General features: G+C 42.6%; 1 long non-coding RNA gene across 3 annotated transcripts; it reads right to left on the bottom strand.

Annotated features, from left to right (window-relative positions):
- Positions 1–88: 88 nt before the first annotated feature.
- LOC135305135 (uncharacterized) lies at positions 89–23998 on the bottom strand. Of its 3 annotated transcripts, none has more exons than XR_010366419.1 (6): positions 17812–23998; positions 15057–15166; positions 13957–14130; positions 11381–11532; positions 7324–8226; positions 89–7229 (listed from the first exon to the last, which is right to left on the bottom strand). It is a non-coding gene; the product is annotated as an uncharacterized LOC135305135 (long non-coding RNA). The 3 variants fall into 3 exon arrangements; XR_010366420.1 differs by having other exon boundaries at positions 89–7570; positions 8009–8226; XR_010366418.1 differs by having other exon boundaries at positions 89–8226.
- Between the last annotated feature and the right edge of the window lie 3811 nt (positions 23999–27809).

Raw genomic sequence — 27809 nt, 5'->3', positions numbered from 1 at the left:
TACAGAAAAGAGACTTAGAATGCAGTAGACAGAATGACTATTGTGACTGAAAAGACACCACCACAGAGAGACAGCAGTGACTGGGATATAAAATATTTATTTTTAATAGATTTTTTTTAATTCAGTTGTGGAGCCAAGATGGCAAATTTCACTTATTTTCTGAGCATTTTCAGTATAAGAAAGTGGTAACATAGGACACAAGTAGTACCATTAGCATTTTCACTGTTAGGATCTCCAAGTAGACAGAACAATGTTCTGTGTGCAACAAGGGATGGAGCTGCATAAGAAAAAGGTCCTCGTAGGTTTTTCTGCCACAAACACAGCCGTGATAAACCCCCAGATGTCTCTCACACACTGCTTGCCCTCCTTCCAGATTCTCTTTCATTCATCGTTTCTTGTTTTCAAAGGTTGGCTTAAGAATGGAAAAATGCTGAGCAAGGTCAAAATCAGCCTTTCCAAAGTAAAAAAAAAATTAACTTCTGGGGGCAAAGTATATTCCTGCCATACATATTGGAAATAAAGCTATTTCTCCCATTTATGAGCAGACCATAACTACCTCTGCAGGCAGGTGAAAAAGAATGTGGGGCAAGTAAGCTGACTATTTCTTACTGTGTCAGATGCTCTATCAGCTTGCAGAAATACTGATCATTGTTTTGGCTTTTGGTACCTTTGCAAAAGCACTACATTTTTTTTAATAACTGAATTTTTTATTTTTTTAAGTGTTATTTGGGTTATAGGAAATCATTCCTCACAGTGCAATAGGAAACTTCCATTTTATCACCCAGGTTAATGCAGAGACTTTGGATCTTTCTACTGCAGCTTTGCCACAGGTGCACCCCGAGGAGGAAGCAGAATATGTTAGTGGTAATGGCAAGTGGGACAACAGACCTTGTTCACAGGAAGGATTAAGCTCCTGGAGCTTTAAAACATAATACAGGCATGGGTGGTGCCGAATTCCCTTTGTCCATTTGATCTCAGCAGCTGTTCCTGAAGTTGATGCTATTCAAAGGAGAGCTCCCCAAGCACTCTGTTGTGCATCATGGATCAGGTTTGGTTTATGTTTTTTTAAAAGGCTGGCCAGGAAAGGAACAGTCTTTGTGGGATGCATTCAGGCAAAAGTGTCAGAAAATTTTACCATATGAAAAACTGTAGTCCAACACAATCCTTCACTGATAATGCACCAGTTTGGTATAACAATTAACATAGTCTTTGTAAACTGGAGTGAGAAGTGAAACACAGCTTTCTAAAGTGATTCTTAACAGCGTGACATAAGGAGGATTTTGGTACAGAGAAAGACTGGTATCTTTAGAAACTTGGGGTCCTAAGGGATGCAATAAAGGATCAAAAATATCAAGTGCTTCCTATATTCTCTTGAGTAATATCACAAATATCCTGTAGTGGATGTCAGGTCTTTGACAGCAACCCAAATTTTAAGAGTAACTCCTTAAACAGTTTTCTCCTTCTTTACTTGGTCTTGCTTGAGTCTAATCAACTGAATTATCTGGAGTCTCCTTTTATTTTGCTTTATAATTCAGTTTAAAAATAATCAAACAACTTGTGTTATTTCATAGCTGTTCCATTCTGTCATATAGACTGTTAGCCTAAAAATTTATTGTCGTTCAATTTCTTTTATAAACATACTTTATAGAATAAATTATTAGAGAAATCTTGAAGATGTATTTATAATTTCCTCTTTGTAATTATTTGCTAAAAATTTGGATTAAGAATTATAATGGAAAAAAATTAAATAACCAGATGAAACTGCTTTATGAAGTGAAATGTACAAAATGCCTCTCAAAACTTAACTTCAAACTGGATTAAACCATAACATGAACAGTAAGACAATAGGCTCCTACAACTCAGAAAGCGAGGGGCTGATCCACAGTTTGTTTGCATTTCAATTCAAACTCATCTTCTTAAGTACATTCAGCAAGGCTGTTTGCTGGAGTGGTTTCTATAGCAGTGTCCTGCTTGATTACAAATCAGCAGGGCTGACGAGGCCTGGGCGAGCAGAAGCTCATTAGAATGTCTGATCCGGTTATGCAATAGGCCGGTGGCAGCCTGTGACTCCTTTATTGTCCCTTGCTGTAAGAAGTGCATCTCCACAAAGCCCAGCTCACAGGGCTTTCGTGTCTCTTTGTGGAGATGTGTAAAAATAACCTCATAAGCCAGTCTGTGGGTTGTGCTCTGCACTGGTAAGCGCTTTGAGGTCTGCTCTCAGTTCCAGCTCATGCATTAGAAGCTCCTGTCATGCAGTGATCTTAATAGATGTCTCTGGAGCCCATTGGTGGCTCCAAAGGTGCAGAGACCTACAGCAGGTTACAGGAGTTTACATTCTTAAGCCCACCTGTGTGATCCATTCCCTCCTCTCCCTCAGTGTCCCACTACTTGAGAGTCATATGGCTCAGTATTTAAAAGACATTAAGCTTCTGGCTGAAAGTTTCCTCTGCTCCTGCACTTGGACAGTGAAATTTCAGACTAATGCCTGTTAGGTTAAAAAAAATCAGAGAGAAAGATGCTTATCTTTCCCCAGAGTTTGACCAAGGACACCAGCAGTCACAAAAATATCCACAGAGGAGATGGTGTCCTTACCTGTCAGAGTAACAAGTCTTTGTGCCAAGCCAAAGCCACGGAAAACAAACTAAGCTTCAGGAATCCAAGCGGGTGTGACACAAAAAGGATGCTGACTCCACAGAAAAGAAACCACAGCCAAAACCTTTGAACAAAACTGCCTCAGGGTGAGTGACAAGATGCCAACTAAAACATGGACTGCCACTATTTCACTGCTCCTCCCCAAAATTTTCTACACAGTTATGATTTTGCACAGGCCCTGGTTTTTATTGCTTTTTTTTTTTTGCTCATCTGAGTCAGTCCAGCTCATTAATTCTATTTGTTTTTATTTTTTGGTTGGGCTAGAGTTCCAGCAGCTTAGCAAGTGAATTGGCTTACAGGTGTTCCAAATATGCTAGAGCAAGTACAAAACAATGTAGGACAGAAGAAAGAGAAAAGAAAGCACAGGGAGAGGAATGGGATTCCATAGCTTCAGTATCAATGAGGCATTAGATACTAATCACTTTCAGGGAACCACAACCACACGTTTCTCTCTCTGCAACTTTATTTCTGATTAAAGATGGGAGCAGATATTTCCCTCGTTTAACTGCCGCCACATGTGATAAGGGTTACCATAGGCACTCAATTTTTTCTTCCATTTTGGGAGGCAGGCACCAGGTAAGCTTTCACTGAATTTACCCCAAGAATTTCAGAGAGTAGTTCAAGGGACCTCTTCCATGAAGTAAGGAGCAGCACAGACAATGCCATTTAGTTGAACTGTTTTGAAGAGTTTCAGCGATGCAGATATTTCATGACAAATTTTGATGTTAGTAGCTATAGCAACTCATGCCATGAAACAGCTGTTCTCCTTCCCACCCTATCCTGTACTACACATACATCATCTTTGGAGAATATGTGCAATATTTTGCATGTCTGCTCCAATCTCCATTTGAAAAAGCTTCACAAAAATTTGTTCAGCATCTCACACTTGTGAAATATCACTATAGACAGGGCCAAATGTCACTGAATCTTGTGCATCTGACTGCTCTCCTTCATTAGACCAGCTGCTGAAATAGTTGTGTAAGTGCCATTACCAACTCTAAGGCACTCAAAAGTGTTTGAAAATATTGTAGTGTACTTGAAAAGGAGGAAGAGCCAAAGGTAGCACCAGGGAAATGAAGAGAAGCTCCCACAGCTTGTGAAAAGCAGTAAAATAGCATTTCAGGGAAAACAATAAATGAAGGACATTAGTTTGGTGCCTGCAGAAACAGTATGTGGTTTATCTGATCTCTCACCAGCCATAAAAACAAGACCTGTTTTACTGTCAGCAAATAAACAAATCTATGTCATAATTCAGCACCCCAAAATAAACACACAGCCCCAAACTCTGAAGACTTATCAGAGAAAAGTGAGCAGGAATGGTTTTAATTTTAAACATGGGAAATTAAGCACCAAAGTATTAAGTGCATCTTTAGGGAAACCCATTCCATAACCAAGGGCTGCAATTTATTTTCTTAGTTCCAATTTCAGACCATTAGAACATTAAATTTCAATAAAAATATGTCCTGACACACTCAGCTGAGTTTACCATTCATTTTTCAGTCCAATGAAGCAGCACAGGCCTCAGAGCTACCAGGACACTGCACGTAAATACAAATATTCTCCTTCCTTGAGAAAATTTACTGTAGATAATTTGTTGACTGTAAAAACAAGAATTAAAAGCTTTCACCCTGTGCTACTATCAACCATATGGTGAAATATTTAAGAAAATAAAATTTCTGGAACCATATTTCACCACAGTACTGTCCTTTCAGTCTGATGCCCACAAAGCAACACAAAGGGTTAGAAAAGCAGCATAATGTAATAATTTCAACCCTGTCTCTCTTTAGCTGATCTCTGATTAGCTTGCAGAGCCATTAAACTGTAGCTGTCCATACAGAACACAGCTGATACTCCAGTTTTAAAGCATTCTCAGCTGCAGCTAGTTTTGAACAATGCCTCTCCCAAGAGAGGTGCTTCATGTCACCCCACTGAGTGTGTGAACTAGGGTGAGTTAAAGACACTTAAATCAAAATCCTTTTGTTTTTCTTTCAGGATGAGCTCAGCAAAAAGTTAGGAAACAATTGTGTATGTGATTCCCTGTCACTCTTCAGTCTGGCGAGTGCTGATGCTCAGGTGCCTATGTACAGCTTTAACTTCACATGCACAAGTGCCATCACCTTCACTAGGGAAAAAAAGGAAATTTCAAGACAGATTAAAGGCTCTTTAACAATTTGGAAAAAATGCAATATTCAAGTTAATATCTTAAAAATATAATCAAACCCTTATGGTTTAAAATAAATTTGAGTGACAGCAGTATGGAGTGAGCAGTGTCTCTCAGATATCTTTGCCCAGACATTCTGTCTCTGCTGAGAGCTCTGCCTCTTGCACGCTGTGCCCACAGCAGAAATGCAAAGGCCAAAAACTGAAGAAAATATTTTTAAATCTACATGTTTAAAGATAATAAGAAAATCTTGGTAATGTGAGTTGTTTTCTTCTTAATTCTTGATCTGAAGCCTGCACAAAGAAACTTCTCATTCACCAGCACATGCAGTCTAAACATGATAAATACAGCTGGTACAATAACTCTGGAAAGACAATTATGAGTTACTTGTTCTTACCAATCTCTAAGGTAATATTTTAAGAAAAGTTTTCTGTTATTTGAAGAAATAAAGTGAACTGCTTAAAAAAAAAAAAAAAAAACCAAAAAACCAAACCAGATTGAGGCCAACAAATGGATGTTTAAAAATGTCCTTGAGTGAAATAATTTTTGCAAAATTGTTATCAGGAATTGCATTCCAGGAAACACCTGAATATTGCACTCCATAAGCTTAGGTTATTTCTTTGACTATCTGCAGAAACAACATCTAATCTTGTATGCTGTGGGCATGGTAACAAGTCTCTTGTGCACTTCTGCAGTCAGTGTCCAGGCTGTGATGTGCTCTAGAACATGTAGATGATGATGATGATTGATTGTTATTATTATTATATCAGGTTCCTTTTCAGCTGAAATCTGGTGTTCTGCATTGTAAAATTGGATTTACAAAAATTTAAACAGTGTCCTTTTGAAATGAAACCAAATAAATATTTTTAAACATCTGCATTGGAGCATAAAAGGAATCCACAATGAATAAAAAGGACATTTTTTCGAATAAAACTGAAGGATGGTAGGGAAGGTTTGTTGTCATATTGAAATCACTTGAACTGCTGAAAACTGCAAAAGAAAAAAATCATGGTGATTTGTTTTAGGTTCAATCATAAATTATGCTGTCATTTCTAGCTCCATATCCACCTAGCTGGCACTTATCTTTCCCTGGTAACTCAAGTACACTTGCTGGATTTTGAAAGTCAGTTGAAAAATTAGGTGAGGGATTCCTCAGCTAGAATAAAGCAATCTTGATTTTAATTTCCAACATCCAGTATGGTGTGTGTGTGTGAAATTGCCAATACAAGAAATGTGTATGGGTTTCATGAGGAAAAAAACTCCTGTATTTACCTCTTATACAATCTGGAGGAAAGGAAGGAAAGGGAAAAACTTCTTTTTAGTTGTTACAGTGAGGTGCCAGCATATAACATAATTCCCTGATTTAGTGCAATGTTTTAGAGCAGAGGATTTAAGACATTACTACCTGCAGTTGTTTTCTTCACCTCTTGCTGGAGGTGACTGCCACTGGAATATCAAGTAGAGCAGTTAAGAGAAGAATGTCTATTCCTTCCTGACAGAGCTTTCTCCTGGAAATGAGAAAAATCTACGCTATGGCTCCATGGCACAGACAGTGAGGGATTAATGGCTGGTGTGTGGAGAACTCGCACGGGAAAATGACTGAGGAAAAGCTGGCAGCAGAGGGGCTCACAAGCAGCATTGCTGCTCACACTCTCTGTTACTAGAACAAGGCTCAGTGCCAGCTCCAAGTGGGAATTTAATCATGGAAGACATCAGCCTGAGACAGTGCACAGGTTCAGTGTCGTGGGATGCAAGCGTGGGGCAGCGCTACACCCTGTGTTTATCTCAAGGGTGAAAGGAAAGCCCTTTCAGGGGCAAGGCTGCAGAGCAGTCATGGCAACTCCTCAGCACTGCTCCTTGTCCTGAGAGCCACAGGGCTTCCCTGTGGGCTTCCAGAGGTCACACATCTTGACAAGCTGCACACACAGACCTGAGGATGGTAAGAAATACAGCAATCCATGTTGCGTGACTCTGCAGACAGGCAGAACTGGTCTGGCTTCAAATACATATATATACAGTTTAAAATGTTAAAAACAGTACAGAGATTTTAAAAGCAAGATAACCCAGGCCCATTCATGTAGAGAAAATTTCACAATGTTGTGACATTGTTGTCTTCTAACCCTAATGTCTCTGTGACATCCAACACTGAGCTTATCATGGACAGAGGCTCTGAGCAGCCCTGCAGCCTCTGCCAGCTGGGGACCACAGTACCACGACCATCTCCCCAGTTCAGGTCTGAATTTTTGGGCACTAATGTTAGGTCATTCATCTCTTCCTCTTTTCCTGAATAATGCCTTAATATTCTGCATGATGAGTGTGGATTTAGAATTGCTTCTCTTCAGTCAAAACCTGGAGGTAGTCTGCCAGGGCCTTCAAAGGGAGAGGCTGGTGCTGTGATTCCTGCAGGGAAAGGGCTCTGAGCCCAGAGAAAAAACAAATTTCTAAACACGTTGAAAGGCATTAATAATTTCAAATCTAATTGCTTGTTTTCTACAGAAAATTGCACATACCAGTGCTATTTGAATTCTCCTCTTTGGGATAGTAAGCCAGTCAGAATACGACAACACTGCACTGCAATTCAGTGGAACAATAGTGGCATCCAGTGGTCAGTCAGCAAATTCAAAGCCCTGCTTCTCCAGGGTTTCACTGGGATACTGTGATCTGCTCATGCACCTTATAGTCTGTCCTGGATTGCTTTTTTTTTTTTTAATGGTGGTAGATAGTTCTTTTCCTTGAAAATGGAGTGTATTTGCATTGCTGTAGAAAGAGTGAAATACATTTTCAAAAGTCCAATAGTTAAAATGTGAATTCTCCAAGGCCCTATTGCAGTTGGCAAGTAACTGTAGGGAGGGCAGAGTTGGCCTTGGTGCAAACACATTTGCTCTAAAGGCCCTCTTCCTGAGAGGAATGAGGTCAAACAAACAGTGATACATCACTGCAGCTGTCTTCTGTGTTTGGTTCCTCTGACTGTCTGGAGGAAGATCTGTGTGCAGTTTTATAAATCACCAGAAGTAATACTTAGGTTGGTATAAATCCTTGGAAACTCATTTTGTCATGTCACTGAAGTCAGTTGCATCATGTCTCCTTACTAGCCATTTCACTATTAGGAAAATATGTTGTGTAGCTTTATACCATTTCTTCCTAGACTATATTTTAAGATAATATGATTTGCCCTATTTGGTTTTAGAGCTTTACCTTTAAACTGTGGATGGAGAGCTTCCATTCACACCAGGCTGATCATTTAATGCCCATTGCCTCTGTTCCTGCACCAAAAGAAAGGGGGTATTCTCTCCACCAGAGCTCCAAGTAGCCCATTTACATCCATCTTCTGTTTACTCCATTTAGATTTCAGCTAAAGCAATGAACCTAGCCCTGACTCAGTAATGACAAAATATTTGGCTGCAGTCTCAGTCCTGTAGGAAACAAAATGCTGTAAATGAGATCCTGTGATACCTAGGGGAAAATGCAATAAAATTTCTCTAACATCTTGTAACAAGCATGATATTTTTTCCCATCAGATATAATCCTGACAAAGATTCAAACAAGGAACTTGGTTTTAAATTATGTAACTTGATAGTCATAATATATTTTGCACATCAACCAAGGGAAAAACAAAATACTTAAAAACCTGGATTCAGATATCTGCAATGTAGATATTGATATAGATATATTGATATATGACCCTCACAAGTAATTGTGAATGTTCTGAACAGTATATATTTCCAATTTCCACCTTAAAAACTAAATACAGTTTTTACTTCAATTGAAAATAATATAAAATATGTTGAAGCTTTCCATCTGCCTGTGTTGATAGCATTCATGTCTCTCCTCAATATGTCAAATAGAAGTTCTATAATGTTTTCCCATTTCAGATTTATACATTGCATTTGTACTACTTGACAAATACAGAAATACAATTAATTATAATTAGGTGGTGTGACATCTGATAGAGAAAAACTGAGTTATCTTCTTTGAGAAGTTCAGAAAAGTTTACTATCCCATAATTTAATTATATGGCTGTCATGTGTTAGGAGGGGCATTGTATGGAGGCAAGGGGAGAAATCTTCAGGTGTGGTCAGTAGATGCTTTCTGTCCAACAAAAGGATGTCTTCTATCTCAAATGTTTCGTGCATTTTATTTAGGCTTATGAAATTCCCAATTCTGATTGTGTTCAGGTCTGCCTATCCCCTTCTTTTTCCCTCCCTGCCTTCAAATGTGTAAAGTCCCAACTCAGTCCCCATTGAAGTGATTGTAGACTCCCACTGACTGCAGTGGGAATTGGATTAAATCTCTAAAACAACAATTACATGCCTAATTGCTTTTTATTGCTCACTTAAAAATGCATTCTTTGAAACACTACTAATATTTGTAAGGGTTGAGGGCTTAATGTGCCAAACTATTTAGGTTATTTGGAGACCTATTTTCTACCAGTGCCTGGGGATTTAAATAAATGCTATAAAAGAGTGTTATTTACATTATGCATTTATAACAGAAGTGTTTATGTTGCATCATTATTCTTCATATTGATTTTCCTCTAAATGCCAAGACTTTGCTGCTTTGAAGTCAGTGGGAGATCTGCCCCTGACTTCATCCAAACTGCAACTGGGAGCTAATGTGAGGAAAAGGGGATGCAGTTTTCAGATCATTCGGAAAGATAGACAAATTTTGTGAAATAGTCTTCCTAGAAATCTGTGCTGTCTCTTCTGGAGATCACCCTTGTCCTGTGGACAGGCACTCCATATGTCCCGAGCATCAAGAGGCCATGTGTTAGTTTGGCAGGAGCTTTAAACAGTATTTGAAGAGACTGTGCTGATTGGAGAGTGGCTCAGAGAACTTCCTCTTCTGCAAGTGGCAGCCTGCACCAGGACAGCTCTCCCTGTCACAATCCTAATTCCAGAATATGAACCCCATACAATAATGGGTGTGAGATGGTTATGCAGAAACTAATTAATCACCAGAGATCTTATACTTGACCTCTGAGCTTCTGAAAAAAAAGTAGTCACTGAAGGAAAACAGAGCAATCCTCTTCCTCTAAATTCTACTTGAAAGAAACAATATAATTAAAACAACCCCAAATCTCACAAGCATGGCCTAGAGGAAGATTATAAGATCTGAATTTGGCTGCATGCCTAATGACTTTTACTGCAGAAGTGTTAGCTTCCTTCATCACCAGCCTCCCCTCTGAATGTGCAAACCCCATCTCTGCCACAGAGCTCTTCTGACTACAATAGACCAAGTTCAGGCATCTTTCTAAACAGATACAGCAGGAACACTCTGCATAGGCTTGGAAATACTGCTGAGTGCTGTTAGGCACCATAAGGAGGCAAGTCAGATTTGGGAAAATGGATTGAAATGGTTACAAAATTTTCTCTTTAATTTGACAGAGGATTGGCAAAGGACATGTTGAAAGCAAATAGCCTGAAATGCCATGAATCTATCCACAAATCAGCTGATCAGTAAGTAAAAATGAGCATGCCACAAATTAAGGTGGAGAGTATATACATACTCTTAATTTCAGCAGTATTTCAATGTATGGTGATTGCAGATCAAGGGAGTGAAATTTTTCCAGGAATTAAAAGTGTATACCTCAATTTGCTACAATATGCTCAAGACTCAGATTTAAAATAATTTCAAAATCCTATCTTGATATGCTATAGTAATAATAAAAAAAATGCTAGTTTCTAGTGGACAATGCCATTTCTCTAGAGCGAATATTCAAGTAAAAAATTGTCCTTGTGCTAATTCAATAACTTGAAAGCAACCTATTAAAATATCTCAAGATTAAGGCTGGCATATAAGCACTTTGTTTTTGCAGGACTCTTGTAAATGTAGAAGGTTTTTCCACAAAACCGTAGGCTGAGAAGATGGCTTCTAGATCTTACTTTCTTTGTTTGCAGCCCTGCATTTCACCCTGTGACTACAGGAACAATTTTTCTCTAAAAGCTTTAAATGTTTTTACAGTTTAAATTCTCATGGTCAAGTTTATCTGCATAACAAAACTTTCCTTGCCAGTATTGTTTGATTAGTAAGATGTTACTATGATGCTAGAGGCAAACATTTCCAGTACAATTAAGAACACTGTGAAACTAGGGCAAAGCTGAAGATTGCTGAACACAACAAAGGGAAAGGACATTAATGTGGGACATAACACTATTGAACTTTATCATATATTGTAATGGCAGTGGATCAAGCAAACACTTCTGGACTAATGGAAAATGGTTGTGCAACAGGACAGACATGATAAAAGAAAAGGTCAGTTGTGTCCATATGCCTGGTTAGTTAAAACAAACAATCCTCCTTCTCAGTTCCATTTTCTTAGTGATGCTCTCCCTGTTGCTGGGTCTGAATGGCATCTGACTGCTGCAGCACTGTGGTCAGTCAGTGCAATGCAAAAGAGAAGGTTGTACTTGACCAGATAATTTAAATACAAACATGAACATAACGCTCCTACAAAACCAACAAAGACCAATGTTGCACAAGCTGATACATTATTAGTATTACTACTACTACCTAAGGTTCCCCCAGCACTTTTTCAATATAAGGAGTGATGATTTTAGAGTCTATTACCTGGCTTTCTGTGAGGTCAGGTCCATTTCCATGGCAACATGAGATGCAGCTGTCTGAAAAGTTGTCTTGCAGAAGGCTGTAATGTTTGGCTCGTGTGCAGTGCATGGCTGATGACAATCCATACAGCTGTAGGAATTAGTCTCCACTGCAGGCTTTTAAATAAATGAAATAGAAAAATAAATATTCTATTAATTGACTGGGGGTGTGTATTATTGTACAATTTAGCTTTTTAAAAATTTAATAAAAGAAGTCTTTGTAGTAGTGTTTATTGTCTAAAAAGTTCAAATACATGCACTTTAGTTATAGCCCAAGCCTGTGCAGGAGAAATTTGCCCTGATTCTTCTTTATTTCTCTGGTTGGTTTGTTTGATTGTTTGTTTCTTTTTTTAAAGTGCTTTTTCTGTTTCTATTCAGCTCTGACTCGTTCACAGCCTTTGGCAGGGGATGACAGCCCATGTAACACTCTGCACACCAAGTGCCAGGGGTAGTTGTTTGGCCAGGTGTATAAACTGGAATGCAGTGACTGACAGTAGATGGAATAGACTGTGGATGTGATGGGACAAATGGTCTCAGGAAGAATTTGTGCAATTTAATAAAGTTTGTATGAGAAAAATACTCAAACCTCTGGAAGATTCCTAAGTGTTCAACTAGTGGAAAAGCCAGTACAGCCTTGTGAAAGGTACATGCCCTGCACACACTCTTTGCAGGCTGAACAGCAGCTGGATGTAGCTGTGGCCCTTGGAGCCATTCCAGATTCAGGGGAATGTCCTGCCCTTCCTGGAAGCCAAACAGCTGCCCTAGCTGACTGCCCTGCATATTAACACAAGAGGAAACCTGCCAAACTCCAGCTTAACACACCAAGCTGTAAGATAGGTGGCTCGGTGGAGCTGAACATTCCCTCCACCACATCTCTCACCGAAGCATCGTCCATGGCAGGGCCAGGTGGTCACCAGGGGCTGTGGCTGCAGCACTCTGCGTGGTGGCCATGAGCCATGCTGGCATTGCTCTTTGCCAGAACACTTCTGGCACCCTCACACCTTCCCCGGCTGCTGTGGCAGAGCAGTGATTGATGGTGCTGAGCATGCAACAAGCAATCCATGGGTTAGGCAGCTTTATTCTCCTAACAGGATTTGCTGCTCGCACTAGTTCCTGAAACACAGCACAGCCTGCTTCTACTTTGAGCATATTGAATTGTAAGGAACTAACCAGACACGTACATGGAGTGTGGCATTATACTGCTCAACATATGGCTGCTCTGGTCTGCCATGCCCAAATTCTGTCTAGCTCATTTCCCACTGACATCAAGAGTTGCTGTCTTAGATGATTCCATACTGAAATCTAAAAGTGGATCTTGATCATCTCCCACATTATCAAACACAAACTAGTTGTCCAAAACCAGGCAAAATTCTCATAACAGCTTTAGCATATGCCACCACTCCTTCCCTGACAAGTGATTTTCTTCTCATTGCACTGACTGTCCTCTGATTCAGCAGATTACTAGCAGGACAATATGGAGAATGGGCCTCTTCCAAATGCACACAGCAAGAAATAACTCAGTTCTGGCTTGCAGCTTGGCTGAAATGGTGCCAGAGCTGCCTCACACCCTGACCAGCTCTGTTCCAGGTGTGACAGAAGAAAAGTGATTCATAAGGGGGGCTGAAACTTGACTCCTGATTTAATCCCAAGCCCCCTGCTCTCCAAGAGCAGCCATGGTAGGATGCAGGTCATGATAGACATCCAGCATCTCCAGCAGACAGCTGTGTGTGTTGTTGCTGACCCACAAGCACATTTTAGGGAACACAAAGCCATGATGACCCCCATTATGTGATCGGCAGTTCCTCCAGCAATTTGTCTTCTGCTTTCAGATAAGAGACCATCCTGGCTCCTCCTGCATGGGGGTCACCCCAGGTGTGAGGCTGGGGAGACAGAAGAGTGGTTGGCCCCAGGATGCTCTGCCACACAGCCCAGCTGTAGCACAGAGCCTTGTAAGCTCTGCTTTGCCATCAGACTGCAGCACCACATGAACACCCTTGCCTTTTCATGGCAAAAGGAAGTTTCTCCAGGAAAGGCACTGGGGAAACACTCGGACATTCTCATTGCTTTTCCTGCAGCTGTTGTGGTGCAGTAAGAGAGAAGCCACATCAGTGAGATGACCTTTGGACTGATATTTTTCAAGTGGTCTGCTGTGTTGAATCTCTAATTGTACTAATGGACCTAATGAACCAAACCTCTTGGAGGAAGCAGAGAACATCACAGTGAGAGGGGCATTTAATATTAAATCTGATCAAGTGCTTGTGAATACACTGCCAGGAACAGTTCTGCCTCAGAGCTGGTGCTGGTTCATAGGTCCTACTCACCCTCCACCTGTTTCAGTCTCCAAGAGCAGTCGCATTCCCCTTGGTTGGCAAAACCAGACCCACCTTACCCATGACTGTGGAGAGCAGCAGGAAGACAGCTCTGCACCCCCTGAGCCCCAGCCTCATTGTTCTGCTGGGCAGGAGGGGATTCCTGCCCTAGTACCCTTTCCTTCCAGGATGTTATGTGTAAATGCATTCCATTGCACCCCATCTCACCCACCTACAAGGTGCTGGTAAAGGAGGAGGATGCTCCAGGGTTCACCACTTCCAGTTCTGGTTCTGAGAAGATGTCCTTAACAACTCTGCTTTTGCTTTTTCCATGGGATTTGCTACTGGCAGTCATGAACCTCTGCTGATCTCCCATCTCAGCCTTCCACCAGCAGCTCATTCAGCCCTGAAGAGGAGAGGCTCATGAACTATGTTATTTCTTTATCCCCCCAAAAGTGCAAATAAGCAGGCAAACCTCTTATTTCCTAATGTTCCCTGATGTGCCTAATGTACCCCGTGGTTACTAACCGGATGTCTGCAGCACGTTCAGACCTGGAGAAGAGAGGGTCGTGAAGTGTGTTGTTTCTTTATGCCAAAAGAAATGCAAGTAAACAGGCAAACCTCTAATGTACCCTAATGTGCCTAATGTACCCTATGATTATTAACTGGATGTCTGCTGCTTTTAGTTTTAAGCTGTTTTCTGTAATTGTTTGGTCTGAATGGGAGTGTGTAGGGCACAGCTTGGTTCATGGTTCTAAGATGATTTTTAATTACTGAGTGGCCTAAAACTCAGATGCTCAGAGCTGTCTTTTACTAATAAAATAGTTTATTTCTGTATCTGTCCTGCTGTAACTGCCTGGTATATAACATCCTTTATTTTATTTTTATTTTCTTAAACTGGGCAAAGAAAGAAGCAGGACCCAGCTCCTGCAGACTTGTGCTTTGGCTAAAACACCAGAAGCTATCAAGATTCCGTGACCATCCTGTGTTCTGGTGCTGGTCAAAGTAGCTGAGCAGAAGGCCATGTGGGGTTTGTTATGCTGTGGTTGCCATAGAATTATTTAAAAGTATTTCATTGCAGGACAGCAAACTTCAAAAAACAACAGTAACAACATGAGCCTTTCACATTTTTCTTCAGTTACCCTTGCTCCTGTTTGTAAGTGCAAATATTTATATATGAGCCAGCATAGTTTATCCCTCCTGCCGCCTTAACAGCAACATAATATTACTTAGCAGATCTTTAGTTCCACTCACATAGAGACCTCAGCCCAGTTCAGGAAAGAGTTTAGCTGTTAACCCCTTCAAGAAGTCCAGGGATTGTAAGATTATTACCTGCAGATAATGCTGCTCAGGACCAGCAGTGGAACAAGTAGTGGAATCTGGGAGCTGTGGTTGTGAGGTCTTGTGCTGTGGCTGCCAGCCTGCCTTCCTCCCACTCCATCCTGCAAAACAAGAAGGGTGAAAATTTTAAAAACCCAATTCAGCATCTGCAATAACACAGGAAGATCCCCGAACACAGTACTGGGTGAAACCTAAGGTTCTGTTTAAGATGCACCTAACCACACCTGAGGCTCCAACATGCACACTCACCTCTTTTTGAAGCACTCATTAATGATGCTTATCCTCTCTAATGAGAAAGGTCTAGTATCCAGCTCAATTATTTCGGACTTTCCTCACTGGTTATATTTTCTACAACTGCCAGGTTTGTTGCTGTCTGCTGGACACCTCTCAATTTGTCCAGAATGTTCAGCCCCATGTCCTGGATGTGACCTGCCACTGTCAAGCTCCCATGCTGCTGGTGCAATCATCCCACACACAGATTTCAGAATAAATCTTGTTTTTTTTCCCTACTTACAACACTGCAGCACTAATGACTTATATCCAGTTTGTGACCCAGTATGTTTCAATTATTTATTTTTGGGATAGCCCTTACTATTTTTGCACCTGATCCTTTCTCTGGGTTTTTGGTTTTTTTGTTCATCCATTTGGGCGTCTTCTTTCCTTTTTGCTTTATTTTCTTTGTAAATTGAAATGCAACTGCAGTCAGCTTTCCCCAGGGAAAGCCAAATGCAACAACAGCAGTGCTTGGAAGCTGTGGCCATAAGCTCATACAGAAGGTTCCTCTCTTGAGGAGCACCCAAGAGAAACTCATAGCTAGTTCAAGGCTTGTGTGCATCACAGAGCACTTTAAAGTTTTCTTATGAGTTTTGTGCAATGTTAAATGCACTTTGATAGGCTGTGTACAAATGCTGTTGCTTGATGCATCCCCCACTTCTCACACACGTAGACAAAGCATGTGGCAGACGATCACCAACCTTCTCCAAGTCTGCTGTGATGCACTCCTTTCACCCTTGACTTAAAACCCTTAGGCATCATTTTCTCCCCCATGCTTAACAATCTCAAAACTCATTCACCATCCCAGATTTCACCTCTTCCCCATGACTGACAGCACTGTGAACCATCCCTTGTTACTGAAAAGAATTAGCTGGGGTGACAGCTCTGCAGGCTTTGCAGCAAAGGCAAATCAAAATCAGATGCACAGACAGTAAGGGGGTTCTTAAAGGGTTGCTCAATGAAATGGGGAAAAAGACTTGGAAGGCAAAATAAAATTCATTTTCCTTGGTCACCAATGCCGTGAACTCTGAAAGGAGCTGGTAGACATTTAGACTCCAACAAGGAAGGGACTAAAAGAACATCAGCAATCAGAGGAAAGGACCATTTAGCAAACATTGGTGGATTCATTTTCTTCTGGTTTAGCTTCAGCCTTCTGCTTACAGGATTCAGGCTTTGAAGTGCCACATTAATTGTACCAAAGAATTGTACTTGCAGATTGATTGCAAAACTCACACAGACTCTTAGCTCAAAACATCCAGCAGACCTCCAAAGCCAGCATTTTTACACTAACTAGCCGTAATGTCGGGATTTCACTGCAAGCCCTCTGCAGGAACCCACGGTAGCTACTGTTTCTTTTCCAAGGACACATTCACTTGTAGGCACGTATGGTACCTTTCAAATACTGAATTAGATAAGACAATCCTGATAAGATATAGTTTTATATAGGTTACACTTTTCTAATTAGAAACCAGCCCTTTTATTTTTACTTTCCCTTCAACATTATAAAAACCTCCCTGCTCCCAGTTATTAGCTACTATGTTTTATCTAAATATATCCAATGTTTTTAAATAGAGAACTAAACTCACTTTAGGCAGGCCCGTGAATGCCTCTAAAGCTCTGTCTGTGGCCTGGGACATGGCTCAAGGCAGCAGAGAGCAGAGCACCGGGCTGGATGTGCCAGCTCGGAGCGATGTTTTTCTTCCCTGCCCTTTCATTTCCACCTCCTTGGGACAGGCACGGGCGGTGGCTGTGACTTGGCCCGTGTCACAGCTGACTCGGGGCAGAGCTGAGGGGCAGCAGAGCCACCCTTGGCATTCGCAGGGTGCACAGTCCCCTCCTGAGCCGGGGCACAGCCCGCTGCAGGCGAAGGGCGCAGCTGGAGGAGGAGAGGGGCCTGCTCGCCAGCCGGACGTCAGTGCCACGGTAGCCATGGCTGGGGGGACAAAGGCAGCCCGAACCTGCAGCTGCCTGCCCTCACCAAGAGCTTAATCATTTTAAATTCGGAGAATGAATGCCACGACCTGCAATTATTCATCTTTTGTGTTGTTAGCTACAGCTCCGTGCGCTGTGCCAAATCACACGGCTCCAGACCGGTTTGGTGGCTGGAGCCTTATCAACAGCCCCATCTTGACCCTCCTCTGCCCGCCCTGTCCCCAAGGCACCCGTCACCCCCTGCCCAGTCCCTGCTGAGGGGCTCCCAAGGTCTGGGCAGGATCTCTGTGCAAGGTCCCCAGGGTGGGGAGGGAGCCCTTGGGGTGGCACATGGCCAGCAGGCACCGCACAGCGATGCCACCGAGGTGCTGGGCTGTCCTGGCAGGCTCCAGGCAACGGGGAGGAGGGGACCAGGAGTGCCATGTACCTAGCAGGGAACGTGCCGTGCCACCTCCCAGAGTGGCTCCTGCCGGATGCCCCATGGCAGCACCCAGGGTGCACTGTCAGGGAAAAAAACAGCCACACCAAAAGCACACCTTACCTGACAGATTGCAGATACAGTGTTGTCACCAGGAAGAGCCTGGGCCCCAGCACAGCTGTGTTCCATTTCTGGTTTTAGCCCTAAAACTTGCATTTCTCCAATGTGCTTTTCAGACATCCACAGTCGTGAGCAGGGAGATGCCGGGAAAGCTGTCAGTGCTGCTGTTGTGTCCTTCAGCTCTCAGGGAATGTGCAGCAGCCATCGGGCACCACTCACCTCTGTGACTACTTGTGGGGGCAGACCAAACCCCAAGAGCAGTTGGTGGCCATTATATCATCAGTCCTGTCCCTCCTGGGGTATGACTGGAAGAGCTCTCAGTTTTCCAGGTGGGCTGAAGGACCAGCAGGTGCTGAGCCCGTGGGGACAGGGGTGTAAGAGCAGCCAGGAGCAGGAGCAGGGTACCCAGGCCTCCTGCAGACACGCAGCTTGTCTGTGTGCAGCATCATGGAGCTGTAGCGTTGCAGAATTCTTTGGTTGTTTCCATGTGCCTGGTCAAGACTGTGAGGCTTCTGAAGGAACTGCAGTCCATTAGGCAATGCTATTAATGGGACACCTGTCCTTGAGGAGTCTTCAGATCCACTCAATTAGCATAAACAAGGTTAATTTGTTGCTCCAATTATCGTTCATATTTAAATGCACTATTCACTACAGAATTGTAATTTTACATTTCTAAGTGATACACAGGACTTGGTTCAGGGTATCTCCTGCTTCATGAGCTATGCTTATAATGAGACTTTTGATTTGTCATGAAGTCATGGAGGTTACCCAGAAGATGAGACATGGGTTTGGCCCAAGTGGTCCTTTTTTATCCTATGTGAACTCCCAGAGTTGGGAAGTAACCAAACAGAACACTGCAGGCAGATATAAAAGAGAGTTATATATTTGTACATGGGTTATAAACAATAACACAACATTGTTTAAACAAGGAATAAGCAAATAATTGTACTTAAAATAATAGATTAGTACAACCTCCCTCCCATCAAAATTTAAATTCCAGAGGTGCCCTAAGTAGTAACATTTCTAAAATCAGACCCAAAGAAAACTTTATGGTAATAAAACTTGGCTTATCTTCAGTGGTATCAGGTTTTACTACTTTTTGAAGATGCCTAAATAGACCTTTGACAGCTGCTGCTGTTGTGGTATTTGTGCTGCTGGGGCCATGGCATCTAACAGATGGAAAAGCAGATAATGCAATAACAGCATTCATGAGTAATGTTTCAGTAGTAGGAGTCATGGTCTTTAAATAAAACTGGGCAAAGCAGAACTGAGTCAACTTCACTCCTAGATCAAAGAAAGCTCCAGTTGCCTCAACTTTCACAGTGTCAAAAATGTTCCTTAAAAATTAAAGGGCAAAAATTTAAACCTCATACCTGGAAAGATGCCTGAGTGCCTGTGGGCTCTCTGAGGACAGCAGTCACAAGGAACCTGCGAAGAGCTCACGTGCAGGTGGGAGCCACCTACTGCAGGTGGGCTGACCAGGACCACCAGGACTCCTTCAGCAGGGCCACACGGGCTCTCCTCACTGCTTCCAAAACGTGGCAGGAACTGTAGGAGCTCCCAGCTGCATTTGGTGGGCAAGCAGTCCCAGCCACTGTGGCTACTCCAGAAGCCCTCGGTCCTTATTCTCACAGTGACATCTCCCACTAGAGCCCATGCAGAAGGGAGGTGCACAGAAATCAAGTGAGCAGAACACAGCAGTGCCACCCTCTCACAGAGAATGTTTCCAGTGTACTGTTCATAGAAACAACACATCCAAAGAGCATTGCTTGTCTCCCAGCCAAACATGGAGACCAAATAAAACATTACCAAAACCCCACTTTGCTGGGCTGGGTGAGGCACTGGTTGTGTCATCTCTGGCGTGTTGACACAAATACATGCTGGATCCAGCTTGCCTTTCGAAATAATAGCTCACTCAATCTTCATTGTGGGATTAAATGAATCAACAGCCCTTCAGGACAGCTCCTGATGGAGCCTGTTACTACCATTTGTACTGAATCAGTGGTTATCAGTGCACAGGAAATTATTGTAGCAAGTCAAAATATTCAGTCTGTCTGCCTCAGGGGAGGATGAACTGCTCATACCAAATCCGAGTGTTATCTCATCCCTGGCACCCCTGCTAATCAACATTTGGCTTGACTGGCCAAAAGGTTTTGTACTTCAGCTCTGAATCTTGTACTGCTGTTGCAAAGGGTGAAAAAGGACAGAAGGCAAGACAAGAGAGAAGAGAGAGAGAAGGGAATTGTCATCCACCAGGGATTCCTTTCTAGAAACCCTCACTGAGCCATTTGGGCTTAAATCTCTTGAAATACTGAGGTGTCACCTCCTAATATTCCTTTCAGCTTCCTACCCTTGTGTCAGGGCACTGAACACCAGCACCTGGTCCTGCTAGCCCTGAGCAACTCATCTAAGCCTCTGAACACCCACAGCTCCAGGATGATCCAATCCCATCCAGACAAAAACCACCACAACTTACAACCACAGCTGGTACACGAACAGAGCAATGAAGAGTCAGTAGCATCAGATTTCATTTCCCTCTGCACTGGGCATCTCCTGTGCCTCTGCATCCCCTGAGGAACCCTCATGTGATTCGGGTTCATTTGAACCACTTCCACCAAATGTAAGGTCTCAGAACTCACACAGAGGTAAATCCTCAAGTCACTTTGCAAAACCTCTGAACCTCAGGCATCACACCGTAAGCACATCATACACAAGGTGAGTGACCATAGAGCCTGATTTTCCTTCACATACAGCTCTGTGTTTACAGATGGACTCACAGCTCCTTGCGAGTCATGCATCTACCTTTTGGAGAAGCCATATTCATCCTCCTGCAGAGAGAAGCCAAGACTATTTCACCTCAATAATTTTTGTAACAATTTTGCTTACTACAAAATGGATAAAGATGGCAGACTGGTGTTCTCCTGACTGAGTTTGACTGCGTGCAAAGATTAGAGGCACAGCAGTGATGGGTTATCAGGGTGCTGGGGATTTGCTGGGAAGCCACTTTGGGGATGGCCTTCATGGTTTTCCTGCAAGTCCTCACCTATGCACAGGCAAGCATAAAATTCCGTCCATAAAACACTTTTATCCTGATTTCTGAATGGAATGAGGCATGGGCAGTGTGCCACTTTTTGCCTGACTAGTCCTTGAAATTTTTGAAGTCATCACTTGCTTTCAGTAAAACTTGGCTGAGTGGCAAAGATTTAAAGGTGTTGCCTTACCAACACGTTTTGGGGAAATGAACAGTTGGGCAGAGATTCTGTGCCAGAGAGGCAAGGACCATGGAGCATTCTCAGGCACCACTGGGGACAGGAGGCACAAGCACCTAACAGAAGGTCCCCAGCCAGAGCTCACACTGTATTCTGCAGAAGTTCCTTCATCCTTGGCCTTGGTGGTGTTTCTGTAGGTCAGCAAGGCTCCCGGAGCCCATGGAGACAGAAACATGGGCTTGGGTGGGAGAAGGGTTCAGGAGATCTCCCTCCTGCCTGGATCCCCTCGTGCTGGGAAGGAGCTGGATGCACGTGGCAGCTTCTATCCAGTTCAGAGAAACCAATCAGAAAACAGAGTTCTTTGCTTCTGTTGCCCAGAAAACTCACAAATTAAAAGTTTAGAACTTCCAACTCACATTTTAACTGCAAAAATTGCCATAAGCTCAGGGTTTCCTTTTCTTTTGACAAAGTATTTTTCTCCAAAATCTTTAACTAATACTTGCAAGCATAACTATTTTTGTTATTTTTGGTATTCTGACCTTGCAAAAACTCAAGACTAAAGTCTGTGCTCAACCATCTTTATTTCTTTTTGTGGCTCTCTGGTCTGTGAAATTGAAGGGTTGCTATAGGACCCAATACTGCTGGAATTTATCTGTTTAGAGAGAAGTGTGGTTTAATCTGTGCTTTGAAGAGCAAAGCAGAACACACAAAAAATTACATGGACTGTGCAAAGTTGATTATAAAGGAGAAAACAGGACAAAACAATGTAGGTCAAATTTGGGACCTGATCCAATATTGTAAATGTGTGGGTATGAGCACAAACGTCCCCTCTTTCAAATCAGTAATGGTGTGTGGGAGGGGCTGGTGTGTTTGTCAGCCAGCCTCTTGCTATAGGGACAGTTTCCCATACAGCAGGGACTTTCCATCTAAACCACACCATCGAATTCTTCACCTACAACTGCCGACACCCACAGGGCTCCTTTCACAGGAAAGGGGCCACTGGCAGCAGTGGCCCTGAGTTAAAGCATGGGGGTGAGCAACTGCAAGTTCACCATTCACCAGCCTTTTACCCCTACAGGCACAAACCCTTACATTTCTAATCAAATTCACTCTTTTATACCTGTGGGAAAATCCTAGCCCAGCAGCACAGAGTGCACTGCACAAGCCAATACACAACATTCATAACAACTGATGTGTTAACTGGGATTTAAATAGAGTCATTTAAGCATTAATAACATTTCCATCTCTGGAGATCAAGCCTTTTCACTTCCATGCATTTTGACATCTTTCAGCAACTGAGCATATTGCTAACAGAAATCTAAGTAAAGCAAACACACCAAGCACTTGTTTGCATAAATACAAATGGAACCTGGGGACAAAATTAGTGCTTCAGAACTGTGAGAGTTTTTAGCACGAGCAAAAGAATCTTAACATTTAGGGACAATATGGTAGATGCATATTCTTACAAATTACACACATTAAATGCAATAATGGGTGAGACAACACTGCTCCCAGGCCAGTATCCCACCACGTTTATCCCACCATCTTCCACAGAAGCTTCAGGAGGAAAGCTAAAGAATCTGTCTAGATAAGAAACACATCCTCAGGAGTTCACATACCAAACCCCTAAGCAGTTACTTGTGCTCAGAAACAAGAATTCCTTATTTTCATATACAGCAAGTCAGGGAAACTAAAGGGATGGTAAGTGTGCTGACTTAATCCTGGCCTACAGATATGCATAATCTTGGGTTTGGTGTGGGGTTTTTTTGTTTGCCATAGCCTTTTTAATGGGAGGTTTTGTTTAATTCTTTGGGGTTTTTAGAGAAGTTAGACCATATCTATGATTTCAATGAAATTAACATTTAAGTTAAAATACAGCTACTGTTGAGAACAGATTAACAAGTGATTCATGCTTTTCTTATTCTGCCTGTTGACTTTCTTACAGGGCCATGTATCAGAATCTGAAGTGCACAACTGGGATTTTAGTAAAGGCTAGTTCAGAAAAAAAAGCTGTTCCTATCACGGTTGTCTGTGGCAAGTAGAGCAGAGGGTAGTTTAAACATTGATTCACTTCAGCTCACACAGGAGGAGATGCATGGGTGCACGTACGAGACAATTCACAATAGCATACCTGTGAGCTGCACAGTAGCACTTCTAAGTGGGTTGGAAGAAAACAGATGCTTCTGCCTGCTGCAATGAAAAAACACTCTCAATACTATAAAGATGTGTACAAAAGAAGCCAGGGACCAAATGGTACTTGAAAGATAAGCAGGATGTTTTGAATAATGGCTGAAAGCAAATGAGTCTAAATTCCCTGTCTTCCAAAAGACCTTGTGAGTGGGGAGAAAATATCATGACCTAATTCCTCATTTCCAGATGGATTTATTTTTCCCTGATAAAAGCATGCCTAGTCACTGCAAAGTATAGCATTTAAAGGAGACTGTTTCGCAAAGATTCCTAGGAAAAAAATAATCTCTGTGGCTCCACATAGCAAGAAGAGGAAATAATGCAGCTGCTGGCTCATGACAAATAAAAAAATCTTCTGTAGTTAGTAGCAAAATGTGACATGCAGGGTTATTTTTCAGACCTACTACAGTTCACAATATGATCTCACAAATGGCTGCACCAGCATAAGTAGGAGTGAGAGCAAGGGGGAAAATGGGATCGCTTCTTCCAAGTGATTTAATTAGAATTATAGGCTGGGATAAAAAACAGAAGGTTCCTGCCTTCTTATTTTTAACATTTCCATATATTTTCTTTTTTTTGGCTCTAGTCTTGCAAGTAGCCATTGTTTTGGGCAGGACCAAAGGATGGTCCTGCCCTGTATCTGCTTGGATGGTGACCTGTAGCTACAACCATAGGGAAAAAGCATAAGAAATATGTCAAGCTTAAAAGGACCCTTCCTCTGTAATCTTCCATTAACCAGTAGTTTAGAATCTTCATGCAGAGCTCACTAAAACTGTGAAAGAATCATATCAGGAGTATTGCTCCTATAGCTCACTGCTACTTGGAAGAGAGTTTTAAGGGGAAAATATATATAAATACGTATAAAGATCTAATCAGAGAGAGGCACCATCATACAGCTGCAGTAATTATTGCAGTTCAAATACATGCACAAGCTATCATATGCACAAATGCTGATGTATTTCACCAGTCTGTAGGAATTACTGAAAATGAAAGCTCACAAAAAACCTATACAGAGGGGAAAATAGTCATGGTAGAGCAGCCCCAAATTAGTGGAAGTGTTGTGTTTTAGAGGCACTCAAGCTTTAGCAATCTGGCTGCTGTCCCAGAGGGACTCATCACCCACACCACCCAGGTCAAACTGACAGCACAGATATCAGGGAAACTTCTCTCCCACGCACACAGCTATTAAACAATGATCAGTCTAGCTGCTTATCCAGAAAGATCCAAAAGATCTATCGTGTAAAATAAAACCTCATTGTTCCCAGCTTTTAATAACAGCTCTCTGAAAAGCATCTCTAATGATTGTGACCACACAGGCTTTATGGGAGAGCAAATCACAGAGGACAGACCATACATCTTTGTCCTGGGAAAAGCCATGGAGCGTTTCTTCCTGGACCCTATGATCAACTGGAAAAGCAACTTTGGTTTGGGAGCAGCTGGAGAGAGAAGAGACGAGGAGAATATCACAAAGGTTTTCAAACCATAATTGCTATGAAAATGTTGTCTTAGAAGAATCTGCTTGCTACTTCCTGCAATACAGCAGCTCTCAAATGCAGAAAGAGCTCCAGCACCACCAGGAACATGCAGAATCTCGTAACTATCTGGCTTAATGGTAATTCTTCCCTTTCCTTCCTCTGCCTCCTATGAACTAATGTCCTGGGGTTTCTGTGAGTGTTGCCCCTAAAGCCTTCTCCAGCAGAATGTACTTATACAAATAGGAGCAGGCACATGCAAAGTGATACAGATATTTTGGGGTATTAGTGAAAAGGGGAAAAAGGGAACCCTGCAGAACTTGCCTTCACCAACTGCCCTTCATTCTTTTAATTTTTTTTTTTCCTACTCAAGTGTAAATAATGCTTTAATGGTTTCCTTGAGACAAACTATTCTGACAAATGTTTATGGAGTTAATAAGGAATTCCCTGCTCTGTGAGTAGGTAGATGTTTAGACAGTTTGATATTGGAAACTACAGCCTGTGCTGTAGCAGTTCATAGGAAAGTTTGATGCAACATCAGTTTCCTTTTCCAGTCATGTCACATTGCAATTTATAGCAGTAGACCATGAGGTAGCAGCTCCAAGGAAAGCATTCTGCAGCAACAAAGGGCATGTCACTGCAAATAGTACCATTCTCCAAGTACCAGTTTGCAGGCTTTTGAGGGTATTTTTCTTTTTTTTTTATTTAATTAAACAACAGAAAGGATAAGAGACCTCAAACTCTCCCACTTACTTGTAGCAGAATAGACTTTAGACCTTAACTCAGATCAGGAGTCCACTGGATGAAGTATGAAGTGCTGTAAAAAAACCCAAACTAAGTCCTTTACCTTCGCAGATGTCACCTTTTCCTGCTTACCTTGAAATATCATCCACAGGTAGTTATTTTGCATCCTAAATCCCCAGCTCTGCAGGAGAGATCTAATGTTTTTTCTCCTGCTGCAGATGCTCAAGATCTTCATCCAAGCTCTCTTCAGGGCCTGATTCAACCAAGCAATACACTGGCCAGTACTGCTAGTAAATAGGAAAAATTTATTAGAACAGCCCCAAGCCCCACCCTGGAGCCACAGTAACATGAAACAACATTTCCCCGTCGTTGTTCAATCACCATTCAAACAGGAGGCAAAACAAGACTTTCATTTTGAAGTACCATTTTATTTTCTGTTAGGTTTGCATACAGAGCTCCAGGCTAGCTCAGACCAACTGTGCATAGCTGCAGGGACAAGGTGCCTGCGTGCTGGGCACCCAGCAAGGCCCCTGGGCTGGGTTTGCAGGGCAAGGTTTCCATAGCGGCGTGGGAAACAGGGGCGGCTTCTGTGAGAAGACACCAGACACTTCCCAGTGTCTGACAGAGCCAATGCCAGCTGGCTCCAGGACAGACCCACCCCTGTCCAAAGCTGAGTCCATCAGCAGCAGTGGAAGCAGATCTGGGATAACCTATCTAAGATGGGTGAAAAAAACCTGTGCAACTGCAGCTGGAGAGGAGAGTGAGAATTTGTGAGAGAAACAACTGTGCCAACACCAAGGTGGGCAGGAGGTGCCCCAGGCACCAGAGCTGAGCTTCCCCTGCAGCCCATGGAGGCCCATGTGGAGCAAAGATCTACCTGCAGCCTGTGGAGGATCCCATGCAGGAGAAGGGGAATGCCCAGAGGGGGCTGTGAGCACGTGGAAAGCTCGTGCTGGAGCAGGTTTGCTGGCTAGTGACTCCATGGGGAACCCTGCTGTTGGAGAAATTTGAGGAGAACTGTCTCCTGTGGGAGGGACCCCATAAAGGAGGGGGGAAGAGTTTGAGGAAACCTCACCATGAGGAGGAAGGAGTGACAACAACTGATGAACGAACCACATTCCCTGTCCCCCTGCACCACTGTGGAATGGAAATAGAGAAAATCAGGAGTATAACTAAGGCCAAGAAAAACAGAGGATGGGAGAAAAGTATTAAGATCTGGGTTTATTTCCCATTATCCTACCCTGATGTGATTGGTAATAACTTAATTTTAATCCAAGTCAAGTCTATAATTGGTCATCAGTCTCTCCCTGTCCTTACCTTGACCCATGAGCCTTTTATTTTCTCTCCCCTGTCCAGCTGAGGAGAGGAGTGATGGAGCAGCTTTGGTGGGCACCTGGTCTCCAGCCAGGCACAACCCACCACACCACCGCCTCTACAGAGCACCACTTTACACGCTTTTCAGAACACCAAGCAGTGAAGTAGTATTTGCACAAAAAATTGCATTATAATAGCAAAACGTGTAAACATTTCTAGCGTCGCTCAAATACAGCATCTACCTTGAATACTGGGCCACATCCCTACAAGATGGGAGGGGATGAGCATGTTATGGGAGAGCTCTCTGAACAGGGCCTTACTGTGTTTGCAAGAAATGCTAAAGGCTGCTGTGAAGTCCCCCAGTGCATTCTGCAAATCCCCTGCTCAGCCTTTGAGCCAAGGGCTGGTTCTGTTTTGACCAACACAGTCCAGTTATCCATATGCAAGTGGCACCAAAGGAAGAATTTGTCCAATCTGCAGCTGAACTTTATCTTTCAGCTTCATAAAATATGTCCTTGGTGTTGGCTCTTCATGTTGTTCTCTGATAATTCCAAGTGGCCAAAACTTCCAAAACTTTTCAAAGTGACCTCTGGTTGTGGTAACCTGCTTTGATACGAGGGATCAGACTTTCTCAAGGAGACAACACTGGAAACTCCTCGTGAAGTTAAAATGGCAACAGGGAGTTCACTGCTGTTGAAACCAGACACCATGAACCAGCCTTTTAGAGTACTGAGAAACCTACAATACAGTTTTTAATTTAAAAGTTTAAATAGAAGAAGTTTACCGTAGAGCTTGGCGTTGCTGCGCCCTCTGTTAGAGCGTAGTCCATAAGTCAAACTCCAGCTGTTTGGGTTGTGGCTGCATCAGCCCTAGATTTGATCAGTCACGATGCTGAAAGCCCTCCATGGCTCGCTGTTTCATGGCCCCTTCCCCAGGTACCTGTTCCAGTTAGATCTGTTTGCAAATCAGAGGTTAAATGTGCTCCAGACAAGGCCTGACAATCAACGCGTCCTGTACTAGGGTAGGGGAGTAAATTGATTTCAGGCTTTTTTTGCCTGTAAATTAATTTCTATTT

Source organism: Passer domesticus, chromosome 7, assembly GCF_036417665.1.
Source record: "Passer domesticus isolate bPasDom1 chromosome 7, bPasDom1.hap1, whole genome shotgun sequence".
Taxonomy (NCBI): domain Eukaryota; kingdom Metazoa; phylum Chordata; class Aves; order Passeriformes; family Passeridae; genus Passer; species Passer domesticus.
The sequence above is the reverse complement of the archived record's forward strand: the minus strand, read 5'-3'. Positions and strand labels throughout refer to the sequence as shown.